The sequence below is a fragment of the Bactrocera neohumeralis genome, chromosome 5, assembly GCF_024586455.1.
Source record: "Bactrocera neohumeralis isolate Rockhampton chromosome 5, APGP_CSIRO_Bneo_wtdbg2-racon-allhic-juicebox.fasta_v2, whole genome shotgun sequence".
NCBI classification, from domain to species: Eukaryota; Metazoa; Arthropoda; class Insecta; order Diptera; family Tephritidae; genus Bactrocera; species Bactrocera neohumeralis.
In genome coordinates this window covers 18,953,401-18,965,807 of record NC_065922.1, presented here as the reverse complement: position 1 = coordinate 18,965,807, position 12,407 = coordinate 18,953,401, and the positions used below count along the sequence as shown (strand labels likewise).

At 36.8% G+C, this 12,407-nt stretch overlaps 1 protein-coding gene across 2 annotated transcripts in view; it reads right to left on the bottom strand.

Annotated features, from left to right (window-relative positions):
* Positions 1–12,407, bottom strand: part of LOC126758388 (sushi, von Willebrand factor type A, EGF and pentraxin domain-containing protein 1) — a 67,777-nt gene that overhangs the window by 33,180 nt on the left and 22,190 nt on the right. The gene's annotated exons all lie outside the window — the stretch shown is intronic.

Sequence of the window (12,407 nt, the reverse complement as noted above, 5' to 3'; positions counted from 1 at the left end):
ATAAGCCGAAAATCAAAAAATCCTTCAAAATTGTTTAGTCAAAATATATACAAATGGTCTCTAAATTGTTGAATATTCTGATTTGTAAACATGTTTCCGCTGAAAATCTAACGGTGCTTTATAAAAATTAAATTAAAAGCATGAAGACGTGTTCAATTTTAAAACATATCTTAGCCTTGGTGAAATATTTCGAATCAAGTGCGCATTTCAAATTGGTGTGGTATTTGTTTTAGTGCACTGAGACCAGATATTTAGAAAGATCACTTTTCTCGCATGTTTTTCAGAATATGTAGAGAGAACTGAGGTATACTTATCTAAATCGGCTTCATTACTCTAAACTGCACTATGACAGACCAGCATAGTTAACTTAAAAAAAAAAAACAATTTCTCGAAATCGCTCCTTGGAAACATAAGAAAATCTTAAATCAATTGGCTTGCAATGTAAGATTTCATATACAGTGACCTCGCTACTATTTAGAAACGAATTTATTTTATATATTATTTTTCATCCAAAAAGGCATACATTTTCCCTAAAAGTCTCCCAAGTTTTATTGAAAATGTTTTTGTTTGAACTACTAATTTTGAGTTTACTTTGAACGGTATAGAATATATAATATGTTGTCAAAAAAGTCTTGCGGTATTTTTGCAAGTTGGCGCTGAAAGCGCGTAGTTCTAGTTTTATTCGTCGCATCGGGTCATGCTATACCTTTTTGGAAAGCTCATTTCACGCGCTAACACGTGTTTGATTGACTGTCGTTTCTTTTAAGTCGTTCGTGAGTTATAGCGTCGCAAACATGGAGCAAAATAAAGAAATAAAGAGAGAATACGGCATATTTCACAGTACTACTACGATAAAGGCAAAAGTGCATCTCAAGCCGCCAATAAAATTTGTGCAGTTTATGGACCCGATACAGTTTCCATTTCCTCCGCACAACGATGATTTCAACGTTTTCGTTCTGGTGTAGAGGTGGTCGAAGATGCGCCACGCTCCGGAAGGCCTGTCGTCGAAAATTGCGACAAAATCGCTGAATTGGTCGAAAGAGACCGGCATAGTAGCAGCCGTAGCATCGGTCAAGAGCTGGGCATGAGTCCTCAAAAATTCATTTCAATTTCAATAAAAAAAAAAATTCATTAAAAATACCGCAAGACTTTTTTGACAACCCATTGTGTAGCACATATTTGACATTGCTTGCCGAGAGTTGAACGCTATTGCAAACGTTTTTTTATAATTTGCTTTCAGAATAGACTTGAAAACATTCATGTGCTTCGCACGTGACTAAGACGAGTTAAAAAATAAAAGTTTAAATATTTTCAATTTAACAAAAGGAATATAGGATGCCACTTTATACTCTAAACCAATGCTAAGGATGCTAAATTTGATATGATTCGCAGTAAAGAAATTATTAATCTATTATTCGCTAAAGAAACCTAATATTTCCCAATATAATCCACTTCTCACCATTTTTACTTCCTTCAATATTTTCTTAAATTTTTTCGCGCGCAACAAAGCGAGCTGTGCCTATTCACAGTACGAAAGATTTTCTGAAGGATTTGGAGAAGGTTTGAGAGCTTGTAAAATCCTGTTCGTATTAGAATGAGATGGCCATCGATCCTAATTTTCAAAGGAAAATTGTGTGCAGCGTTGAAGCTCACTTTTGGTTGAAGGGGAACATTAATGAATAACTCTGTTGCATTTGTAGTAATGATAATGTACGAACCATTGATGGGAGGTCGTCACTGTTTGCTGCTCTAAAGCCAGAACGAATCATTAATCCACATGATATAAATATAGAAATATTGCAAACAAAAGAAAATATTTCTTCAAAAAGTAAAACGGCCATGATGTTACAGTCAATGGAATAATTATAGAATCATGGTTAATGACTTTTACGTGCCTTGATTCGAGGATGTTGATGTGGACGATCCTTGGTTGCAATAACCAACGAAACAATAAATTTTTTAAAGGAAACTTTGGTTATCTGGCGTCGTGGGCGTGTGTCGTGGTTTCCAAATTCCTTATCGGTCTCATACTAGGAAACCCCTTGTTGTGCAAGACTAAGTGCGCCGTCTTTAGACGCGTTTTTTTCGAATCTGTGTTTTTGGTTGGCAAAATTTATTAAGAACTACTCACCGATCTTCATGAAATTTTACACAGATGTTTGAGATAGAGTTCTTAAGGACTTGGACGAAGGATTTTTTTTCGATTACAACTATTTGAAAGAAAATGTCGCGAAATTTTCACAAAAATTTTAATTTTTTTTTGTAAAAATTTCTGACAAAAATGTAATTTTCAGTTTTTTGTTTTTTTCAAGTTCTAAGCTAAGGTTTAATTAAAACACGAATTTTTTCACTTTAGATGATCTTATAAGGAGTTATCCAGCCGACGCTGGCGCATCTTTTTTCCGAGGATCACCGGAAATGGCCGAGTTTGAAATATTTTTTTCAAAAATTTCAAAATTTCCTTGTTAATACTCGTAGTTTATGTTTGTAGCAATAAAAAATTTTAGTAAAATATTTAATTTTTTATATCAAAAAAAAATTGTTGAAAAATTGGCTCTTTTTTTACCCGAGGAAACCCATGTAACCAATTAAGTAATCACTTTAGTTATAATGTCAAGCATAGGGTTATATTTTTCTTCAAAATTTATATGGAAAAGTATGTTTGTAATTAGTTTCTTGAAAACTCTTATTTTTTATTATTTTCCTATCTTCCAAATCTGATCTTAGGGTATTTCCACGGAAATTTCGTGACGGGACTGAAAAAAATTAATAGTTCCAAAAAAAAAACACCCTAATGTATATATATAAATGTATGTAAAATATATTCGTAATTGAAAATTTTGCAAGAAATATCTAAACATAGTGGAATTAAATTTAATATTTCGAACGTGCTTTGCATGAATTCGATTACAACGGTGTAATTTTACATGCAACTATTTTCAAGTTATCTAGTTAGCCATTGGCGTTAAACGAAGGTAGAGTTTACCCAATTGTTGTAAATATATATTAATATGGTTTGCAATTAACTATATATGAATATAAATACATTTAAATGTAAAACATATGCGAGCAAATATGTAAAAACGCTCAGGCGATTCCCTTTTCAAGCAACCAACCAACCAAATATGTAAAAAAAAATTTCAAAAATATATAAAATATAAAAATAGCGTGCAACATTTATTAAAAAATTTTGAGTTTATTTTCGGTACAAGAACATCAAAAAAAGTTTACTTTTTTAGGGCGGTTTATTGATATGCGAATTCAACATTATTTTAAGTTTTCACTTTTTAACTACTTCTATTTATAGACGCAAGTAGCCAAAAGGCTGGGAAGTTTTGTTTTAATATTTATAACATCATAAAGATACATATAAGTATATAATTACATATGTTTGTAGCGCGAGTTGTTTGATTAAACTGATATGTACATATGTAAGCTGAAGCACACGCACGCTGACGCACGCATCTGGGCGATTAGCGATCGGCCAAAACACAACGAGACACCCAAATATGAGTAGCGCGTAGCAGCGAGATAAAAAATCACAATACAAGCGTTTGCCTGCGTGCGTAGATAGCGAAGAAGAAACCGGTTGCGCAGCGCAACTGTGAGATGTGTAACCCACTAAACGCTTGAATGGCGAATTTCCATTACCGGCGACCTGAAGTTGGTCAATAAATATATTTAGCGATTTTTATGGTTGCTTCTTTTTATAAGCGGAGTATAATAGGCGTCTTGGCAAAACGGCTTTTCAAAGGTTTTCATCATTTTTATATGCAAATAATAGCGAAAAGCTTTGGCTACAATAATAGAAGTGTTGGTGAAGCGAGCCGTTGACCCAAGCTGTCAAGCCGTCGCTTCAGACAAATCACGCGCGCCTTATTTGATTTGGCTTTCTTCACGTTCTCGCGCAGCTGTGGCGCTAAATAATTGTCTGTCTGTCTGGCTGACCGATTGACTGACAGTTTGGCGGCGGCAGCTAACTCAATCGGTTGCTGTCTGAAGCGACAGCAGCTCACACAGACACACTCGAGTATTCAAAAAAAGAATACAATGTGAAAACAAGTAAGGAAGGGTTAAGTTCGGATGTCACCGAACATTTTATACTCTCGCATGATAAAGTGATAATCGAGATTTCATTATCCGTTATTTACATATTTTTCAAATACCGTATTTGTGTAACGTTTTATTCCGTTATCATCATTGGTTCCTAATGTATACAGAGAAAGCATCAGATGGAATTCAAAATAGCGTTATATTGGAAGAAGGCGTGGTTGCGAACCGATTTCACCCATATTTCGTACATGTCATCAGGGTGTTAAGAAAATATTATATACCGAATTTCGTTGAAATCGGTCGAGTAGTTCCTGAGATATGGTCTTTGGTCCATAAGTGGGCGAGGCCACGCCCACTTTCAATTTTTAAAAAAGGCCTGGATGCAACTTCCTTCTGCCATTTCTTCCGTAAAATTTAGTGTTTCTGACGTTTTTTGTCAGTCGGTTAACGCACTTTTAGTGATTTTCAACATAACCTATGTATGGGAGGTGGGCGTGGTTATTATCCGATTTCTTCCATTTTTGAACTGTATATGGAAATGCCTGAAGGAAACGACTTTATAGAGTTTGGTTGACATAGCTATAGTAGTTTCCGAGATATGTACAAAAAACTTAGTATGCGGGGCCACGCCCACTTTTCCAAAAAAATTACGTCCAGATATGCCCCTCCCTAATGTGATCCTTTGTGCCAAATTTCACTTTAATATCTTTATTTATGGCTTAATTATGACACTTTATAGGTTTTCGGTTTCCGCCATTTTGTGGGCGTGGCAGTAGGCCGATTTTGCCCATCTTCGAACTTAACCTTCTTATGGAGCCAAGAAATACGTGTACCAAGTTTCATCATGATATCTCAATTTTTACTCAAGTTACAGCTTGCACGGACGGACGGACAGACGGACGGACAGACGGACGGACAGACAGACATCCGGATTTCAACTCTACTCGTCACCCTGATCACTTTGGTATATATAACCCTATATCTGACTCTTTTAGTTTTAGGACTTACAAACAACCGTTATGTGAACAAAACTATAATACTCTCCTTAGCAACTTTGTTGCGAGAGTATAAAAAAACAGCTGGCAGCCAGCAGCTTTGAACTTCTGAATGCTGCCAGCACATTTCCGTAGTTGTTTTTGTGCGCTTTCGTTTACCTTTGCTACCACTTACTTACTTGCCACCGCCACCGCGGCCTGCTGCCGGCTGGCCACAACAATAACTTTCTCCAAATGGAAATTTTCTAATTTCGCTGCATTCATTTTCGACTCTGAGTCACTTGGATTGTTCTGCGTGCCATTCAAACGCAACAGCATACACAGACACTCTTACAAACACACATACATACACTCACAAATATATTTGATATATACTCGACTGTATGTGAGAATATGCGCTTCAGACAGAGGTACTTCACATCATTTTCAATTAAGCTCTGCTAGTTTCAGAATTGCTTCTTTGCCTTTCACCAGTTTCACTCTTTTCTTTAATAATTTTCGTGTTTGCATTTATTTATTGCCCGTAATTGCCGAAATTGCCAACGCCAACATTCTTTGTGTCCACTGATCTGGCGATCTCACATAGCGGTAAATGCGGAAATCACACTTTGAGCTTTGTCGCTTAGCCAAATGATCGCTGGCGCTGATAATCGGTGCTTTGTTTGCGCTTTAACTTTCAATTTTTCTTTTATTGCCACTTTTAATGGCAGATTTGTGAATAAATGGCTTATCTTGTGCCATTTACTGCTTGTTCTTTTGCTATGGAAGTCGTTAAAATAGTTGCTTACTTTCAGCAAAACATTCCAAGTTTCATTATTTTGCATAGCGTTGCATTCGTTGCTGATTAAATTATGTTTGTGAAAATATTTATCAAAATGGATTAAGAAAATAAACGCGCTGCTTGCGAAGTGAACTTTCTTTTTAGTGAGAGTTAAGTATGTAGAGCACATGAAAATAAGTCTCTTAAGGAGGAATGTTAAAACAATATCCATATATTTCTGACATGAAGGATTCATAATATTTATAGAAGTTATATTCTATTCTTTTATTTCTTTACTGGCGCAGACACCGCCGACCATAGCCGAGTTAATACAGCGTGCCAGTCATTTCTCTTTTCGCTATTTAACGCCAATTCGAGATATCAAATGCAGCCAGTCCCTTCTCTATCTGATTTGTACAACGGAGTGGAATTCTTCCCCTTCCTCTGCTTCCACCGGCGGATACTGAATCGAAAACTTTCAGAGCTGGAGTGTTTTCGTCCATTCGGACGACATGACCTAGCCAGCGCTTTTGAATTACCTACTCCGTCCAAAGTAGCACCTACTGGCAAGAGTGATTCTGCGTTGGATTTCAAGACTGATGTTGCTGTTGGACTTGCAAGCCAAATTGCAAATTCGATGACTGTTTGTTTGATGACGGGAGATATTTCGTCTTGTCCTTGTTCACTGCCAGACCTATTTGCTTTGCTTCCTTGTCCAGTCTGGAGAAAGCAGAACTAACGGCGCGGTTGTTGAGGCCGATGATTGATATCGGCAGTACACTCTTATACAATATTGTATCTGCACGATTTAGATCTTCAGCTCGAAGAAGTCAGACCATAGGGAGTCCTCTAGTCTGAATCCTCGTTTGGTATCGAACGACTCGGAGAGGTCCATTTCGATCCTGACAAGCTTTTGGTATTACGACTTATACAGCCACATACCTAGTTCACACATAGCGTCATATAGACAGTAAATTTTGGTGCTGCCGAAGGCGACGAAAGGGCAGTTTGTGTGATCTTCTTTTCAAGGGTATTTTCCAAGATTTGGTGCATGGAGAAAATCTGGTCGAAAGCAGATTTTCCAGGTTCAAAGCCACAATGATAAGGACCAATATGTTTGTTGACGATGCTACTTGATCTTTCATACAGTACGCTCGGTAGAACCTTATATGCGATGTTGAGGAGGCTTATCCCACGGTAGTTGGCGCAGCGTCAAGCGAAAACGGTTGTGGTTGAAACGCGGTGGCCCAGCAAGCATTCACGTTCAGGAAGGCTTTGCTAATTGCTTGGTGTGATTGAAAAGGAAATTGCTCAATTCTTAATTTGCACCTGTACTGTCAACAAATGGACCAGCTGAAGAAGATCAGGCCAACTTTTGGAAATAGAAGATAAATTGTGTTTCATCAAGATAACGCCAGGCCTCACACATCGATGGTGAGTTGGTAGAAGCTCTGGCTGTGTTTGTTTGAGAATTTCTTATGCTTCCAACTTTTCGTCTAGACCTGGTACCAAGTAATGACTACCTGTTACTGTCTACCACTGAAATCCAACAAATCAAGAATTGAGCTAGTAATGTATACGGACGTGTCGAAATCAGAAGTATACAACCGGAATACATAACTCTCCAAACCAAACGCGTAAAACTTCGATCAGGATTCTAAACTGTCCAACTTTAGAATCACTAACTTTATCAGTAATTATTTTTTTATAAGTTACACTTATTTGTGCTGGTAAATTGATGATATCGAGAATAAAATTTATGAGAGGTTTGCAATAATTAATTACATTAAACATTTGAATTTATGTATTTAATTCGCACATATGTGTATTTCCATATTTTAAAGACTTTTGGACATTAAATTAGCTCTTAACATCATATATACTCATTTTTGGAAAGTTCTGAAACGTGTTTCTCATTATTTACCAGCCAGATGTGTTGCTATTGTTTGTTGCTTTGCATCAATACATGCGAAATTGTAAAAAGAGTCATAAAAGTACCGCTAAATTCGTTAAGTAACACGAATGTGTGCTGGCAAACCGGTAAAACAGGAGCAATTTCAAAGAAACAGCAAAAAAGACGAACAAAAACACAAAAACACGAACAGCTGACGCAAATAGCATACATATGTCATATATAAATGTGGACATTTATGTGTGTGCAATTAGGAAAATATATTTGTTGCTCAAAACTCTAAAAATTTAGGCGGTTCATCCATACCTGAAGTGACAATGTGTTAAATTATTATTAATTTGATATCAAGAGGGAGTGTGATAGCTTGCACAATTAATGTCAAGGGTTTGCCCAGATCATTGAATTTATTCATAACTTAAAGAAAAATATTAATGATAGATTTTCGGTTTATGGTGAAATATGCAAGAAAATATCAAAATGCCAGGTTAGGTTAGGTTAGATGGCTGATCGAAGATCGCACGTGAACCGCTACCATATACATATATGTATATATATTCCTTTGTGAAGCCATGAAAGTGTTCGAACTTATGAAGTAGCAAAACGCTTAGTAGCCAATACAAATTTGCACAGGCTTTTAATTTCCACTCCTCCAAGTTCGGTGGGATGTCGGAAGTTATGCGCTCCCAAGTGCTTAAGTCTTGACTTCCCAAACGCGTGACAGTCAAGAAGGAAGTGTTAAGTTGTTTCCACCTCCTTACGGTATGGACGCCAACTAGGGAAAACTCCTGTTAACAATCCCACAACTAGGGAAAGGCAAGCCTTGCTAAGGGGAAAGATATCACTAGATCTCCTGCAATCGATCTTGGGCCAAAAAGCTTTTGCGACAGCGCATATATCGATGGTGACCCAGCCCACACTTAGCTTCCGCGAAGCCCAGCTAACCATTATCAGATCACAAGAGGAGAGGTGAAGAGGAGCACCAACCCGCTCCTATTCTACCGAAAGCGGTTCTAGGGTGCCTTTTCTTATCAGAAAGACTCTCGATGATATTGATAGCGAGTTTAGGCACTCTTCGACCAACCTTGAACTCACTGTAAATGAGTTCAAGGCTAGTATCGCCAATCTGCTATCTCAGTGAACTTCTTCTGCTACCTTAGTGGCTGCAACCTCGTGCTGGAAGACGATGCTTTTGGTCAGAAGGTCTGAAGCTGGAGTTGATAGGCAGCTCTGGACAGTAAACTGCTTCACCAACCTTCTCCCCATGCTTTGACCCATCGCTAAAGAAGCTCACTGCCCCTCTCCTTCAGCGCCTTCTTCCCACCCACATCTCCCTCTTCGGTTTATGATCAGAGTCGTCAGAGCTCGGTTTGGCGATCCGGTATAAAGTCAAAGTGCCGCCGCTTTCTTGGCAAGTGTGGTCTTTTTAGAGCCCTCTATGACATAAAGACTCCATAGAACATAATGGGCTTTACTATGGTGTCCAGAGGACGTAATGCCATGTGTTTTTCTTTATATTTATTGCTACCCTCTTAACATAATTTTTGATTGTCTTGTAGGAAGTTACCTCAAGAAGACTTTGTTGATTTTGACTTGAGACTCGAATCTGAATTCCTCGCATTATATCAGCTCTACACGATACAAAAAATCTATAGTCATGAGATTGCATTACCAATGTGGTCGAATGACTTTGATGAGGTAGGTGGTAACTTAGTATTCAGCTTATCCGAAGTATAACTGAAAAAGTGCTGAAAGCCTGCTATGAAGATATAGTCCAAGGATTGGTTTTTTGATCTTGGTGTTTCGATCCTCCAATTTGTCCATCCTATCAATGTCAGATCTCCATAACATATAACTGCAATAGAAACTGACCGCTCAAAGTCCAGTCCTTGTATGGAAAACTTTTTATTTGACAATATATCTTCACGAAATTTGGTTTGGCTCGCATTATTGTTTAACGCGACAGTAAAATTGCTGAAGAAATTTTCCACATCGAACTACAATAGCATCTACTTGGCGCCAGATCGCAAAGGTATCAATGGCTTTAGTTAGTGGACGGGATTGCCAAGTATGGTGTACGGCTGTCATCTAATAACGTGACCGATATTGGTAAACCCATTTTTACGACAATCTGGACAAGACTATAGATCAAGATAATATTTTTTTAGGTTATAAGAAAGGTTCCTGAGAAAGGTTAACGTTTCTTCTTGTTTTTATACCTTGAACAGGGTATATTAAGTTTGTCACGAAGTTTGTAACACCCAGAAGGAATCGTCGGAGACCCTATAAAGTATATATATAAATGATCAGTATGTCGAGCTGAGTCGATTTAGCCATGTCCGTCTGTCTGTCTGTCTGTCTGTATATATACGAACTAGTCCCTCAGTTTTTAAGATATCGTGTTGAAATTTTGCAAACGTCATTTCCTCTTCAAGAAGCTGCTCATTTGTCGGAACGGCCGATATCGGACCACTATAACATATAGCTGCCATACAAACTGAACGATCGGAATCAAATGCTTGTATGGAAAACTTTCACATTTGACAAGATATATTCACGAAATTTGGTATATATTATTTTCTAAAGCAACAATGTAATCTCCGAAGAAATTGATCAGATCGGCTGACTATAGCATATAGCTTTCATACAAACTGAACACATAGTTACTAACAGAAATGCACCTGTGAAGGGTATTTAGCTTCGGTGCAACCGAAGTTAACGTTTCTTCTTGGTTTTTTTTTTTCAATATATCAAAAAGAGACTACGCATATATTTAGCGACTAAAATTCAACACAAATTGACGATTACTCAGTTATGATGTCAATTTCATTCGTAACTTTAATAGTAATTAATACTGTCTGCATGGACATATCATATATATAAAATAGCTCTTAGTTGAATAGAAAACACTTATTCTTATTTAAATATTCCACATGTGGTGCTTATAAGTATGCTTCATTTCCATACATAAATTGTGCGATAAGCATCTGCTCGTAAATAAACCCACTAAATAAGCTTCATTGCAGCTCCACTTCCAGTTACAATGTGCCAGCTTAGCTCACTTCAAATCAAAGGTGCCCCAGCGCATGTGTACTTAGTTAACTGACTCACTTTTTAAGCTTTAAGCGCGCGATTGATCTGCTTACCATCACATCATTGCGGCTAAATAGTTTTATTTATAGCGTTCGCTTTTCGGTTTCGTTTCCAATTTTGCTGCAAACTCGAATTCAAATTTGAATAGCACTTTTTTTGCTGGTAATCTAAGCTGTTCGTTAAAGGTCAGCCAGTCAACAAGTTGGTCGGCTGGTGCTTTGCTAGTTTGCTACACTATGTTATTGTTGTAGCTATTGTGTTTTTGTTTGGTATTGTTGTTATTGTTAATTAAAGTACAGACTTACATATACTTTAATATATATTTGAATAAGGCTAGTGTGAACTGAAGTGCTATGCAACAGTAATGGAAACAGGCGTTCAACTAAAAGAGGTAACTGAGCTGCACTTGATATTTGTGACTGTACGTGTAACTTTAGGGTGTCCGTTATTTTCGAAGCTCTTCATTTTTTACAAACTGCTCCAGAAGTATAAATTTTTGCCCTCAAAAATTGTAGTCAACGTAAGCAAGCTCTTTATTTCCAATTTATACAGTGTTTAAATCATATTCCTTACCCTACGTATATAGCTTGGGATTTTTAGATATTTTGCATTAAACAAGGAAATCTACAACTTGCAAGCAGCAATATTCTAACTCAAGTTTCTTTGCTCTATAACACGACTTTATTAATTTTTTTCATAAAAATTTTCCTTTAAAAGTTATACGCAGTTAAAGTTATGCATCAAATATACTGAGCATTCATACAACTGTGTTGCTCATACGACATGGTACTCCATTTGAAGTTTTTTATATCCCGATCAGGGTATATTAAGTTTGTCACGAAGTTTGTTATACTCAGCAGGAAACGTCGAGACCCTTTAATTTATATATATATTTATGAATGAACAGCGTGACGAGCTGATTTGACTTAGACATGACCGCATCACTTTAGCATGTAGCTGCCGTATAAACTGAACGATCGAATGAAAGGGCTTATATGAAAAGCTTCTTTATTTGACGAGATATCTTTCAAAAATTTGAAATATTGAAAAAAAAATTTTCAGATCGATTCACTATAGCACATAACTTGCCATACAAACTGACTGACTAACATCAATCATCAAGTCTGGTATGGAAACTTTTCAATAAGAGTGATAAGATTTCTTTAAAAAAAATTGTTAAGGAAATTCAAATGTATTTATGTAATGTGAAAAAAATCGGTAAAATTAAGTTCTGAATATAAGATCATTCCAATGACCTCTAGGTATTCTTTTGCAAGAACGAGTTCGATGAACCCAATTTTCAAGTACTTTTTCCACTAAATCAATTCTTATGTGAAAATAGCAATTCAATATTGAGTTCTAAAGCTTGAAAGTAGCCTAGTTTATTGTTAAATATATGTAAATTGCTTCAAATAATTCCACAAAAAGTAGTCTCATGGTGTTAAATAACAACTTTTTGGAGGCCATTCAAAGTCACAATTTGTTAAAATATTGGAATCTTCAAACTTTTTTTCGCAATAACTCTGTTGCTATACGTGCTGTGTGGCACGTAGCCCCGTCTTGTTGGAACCAGATGTTGTCAAGATCAATTTCTTCC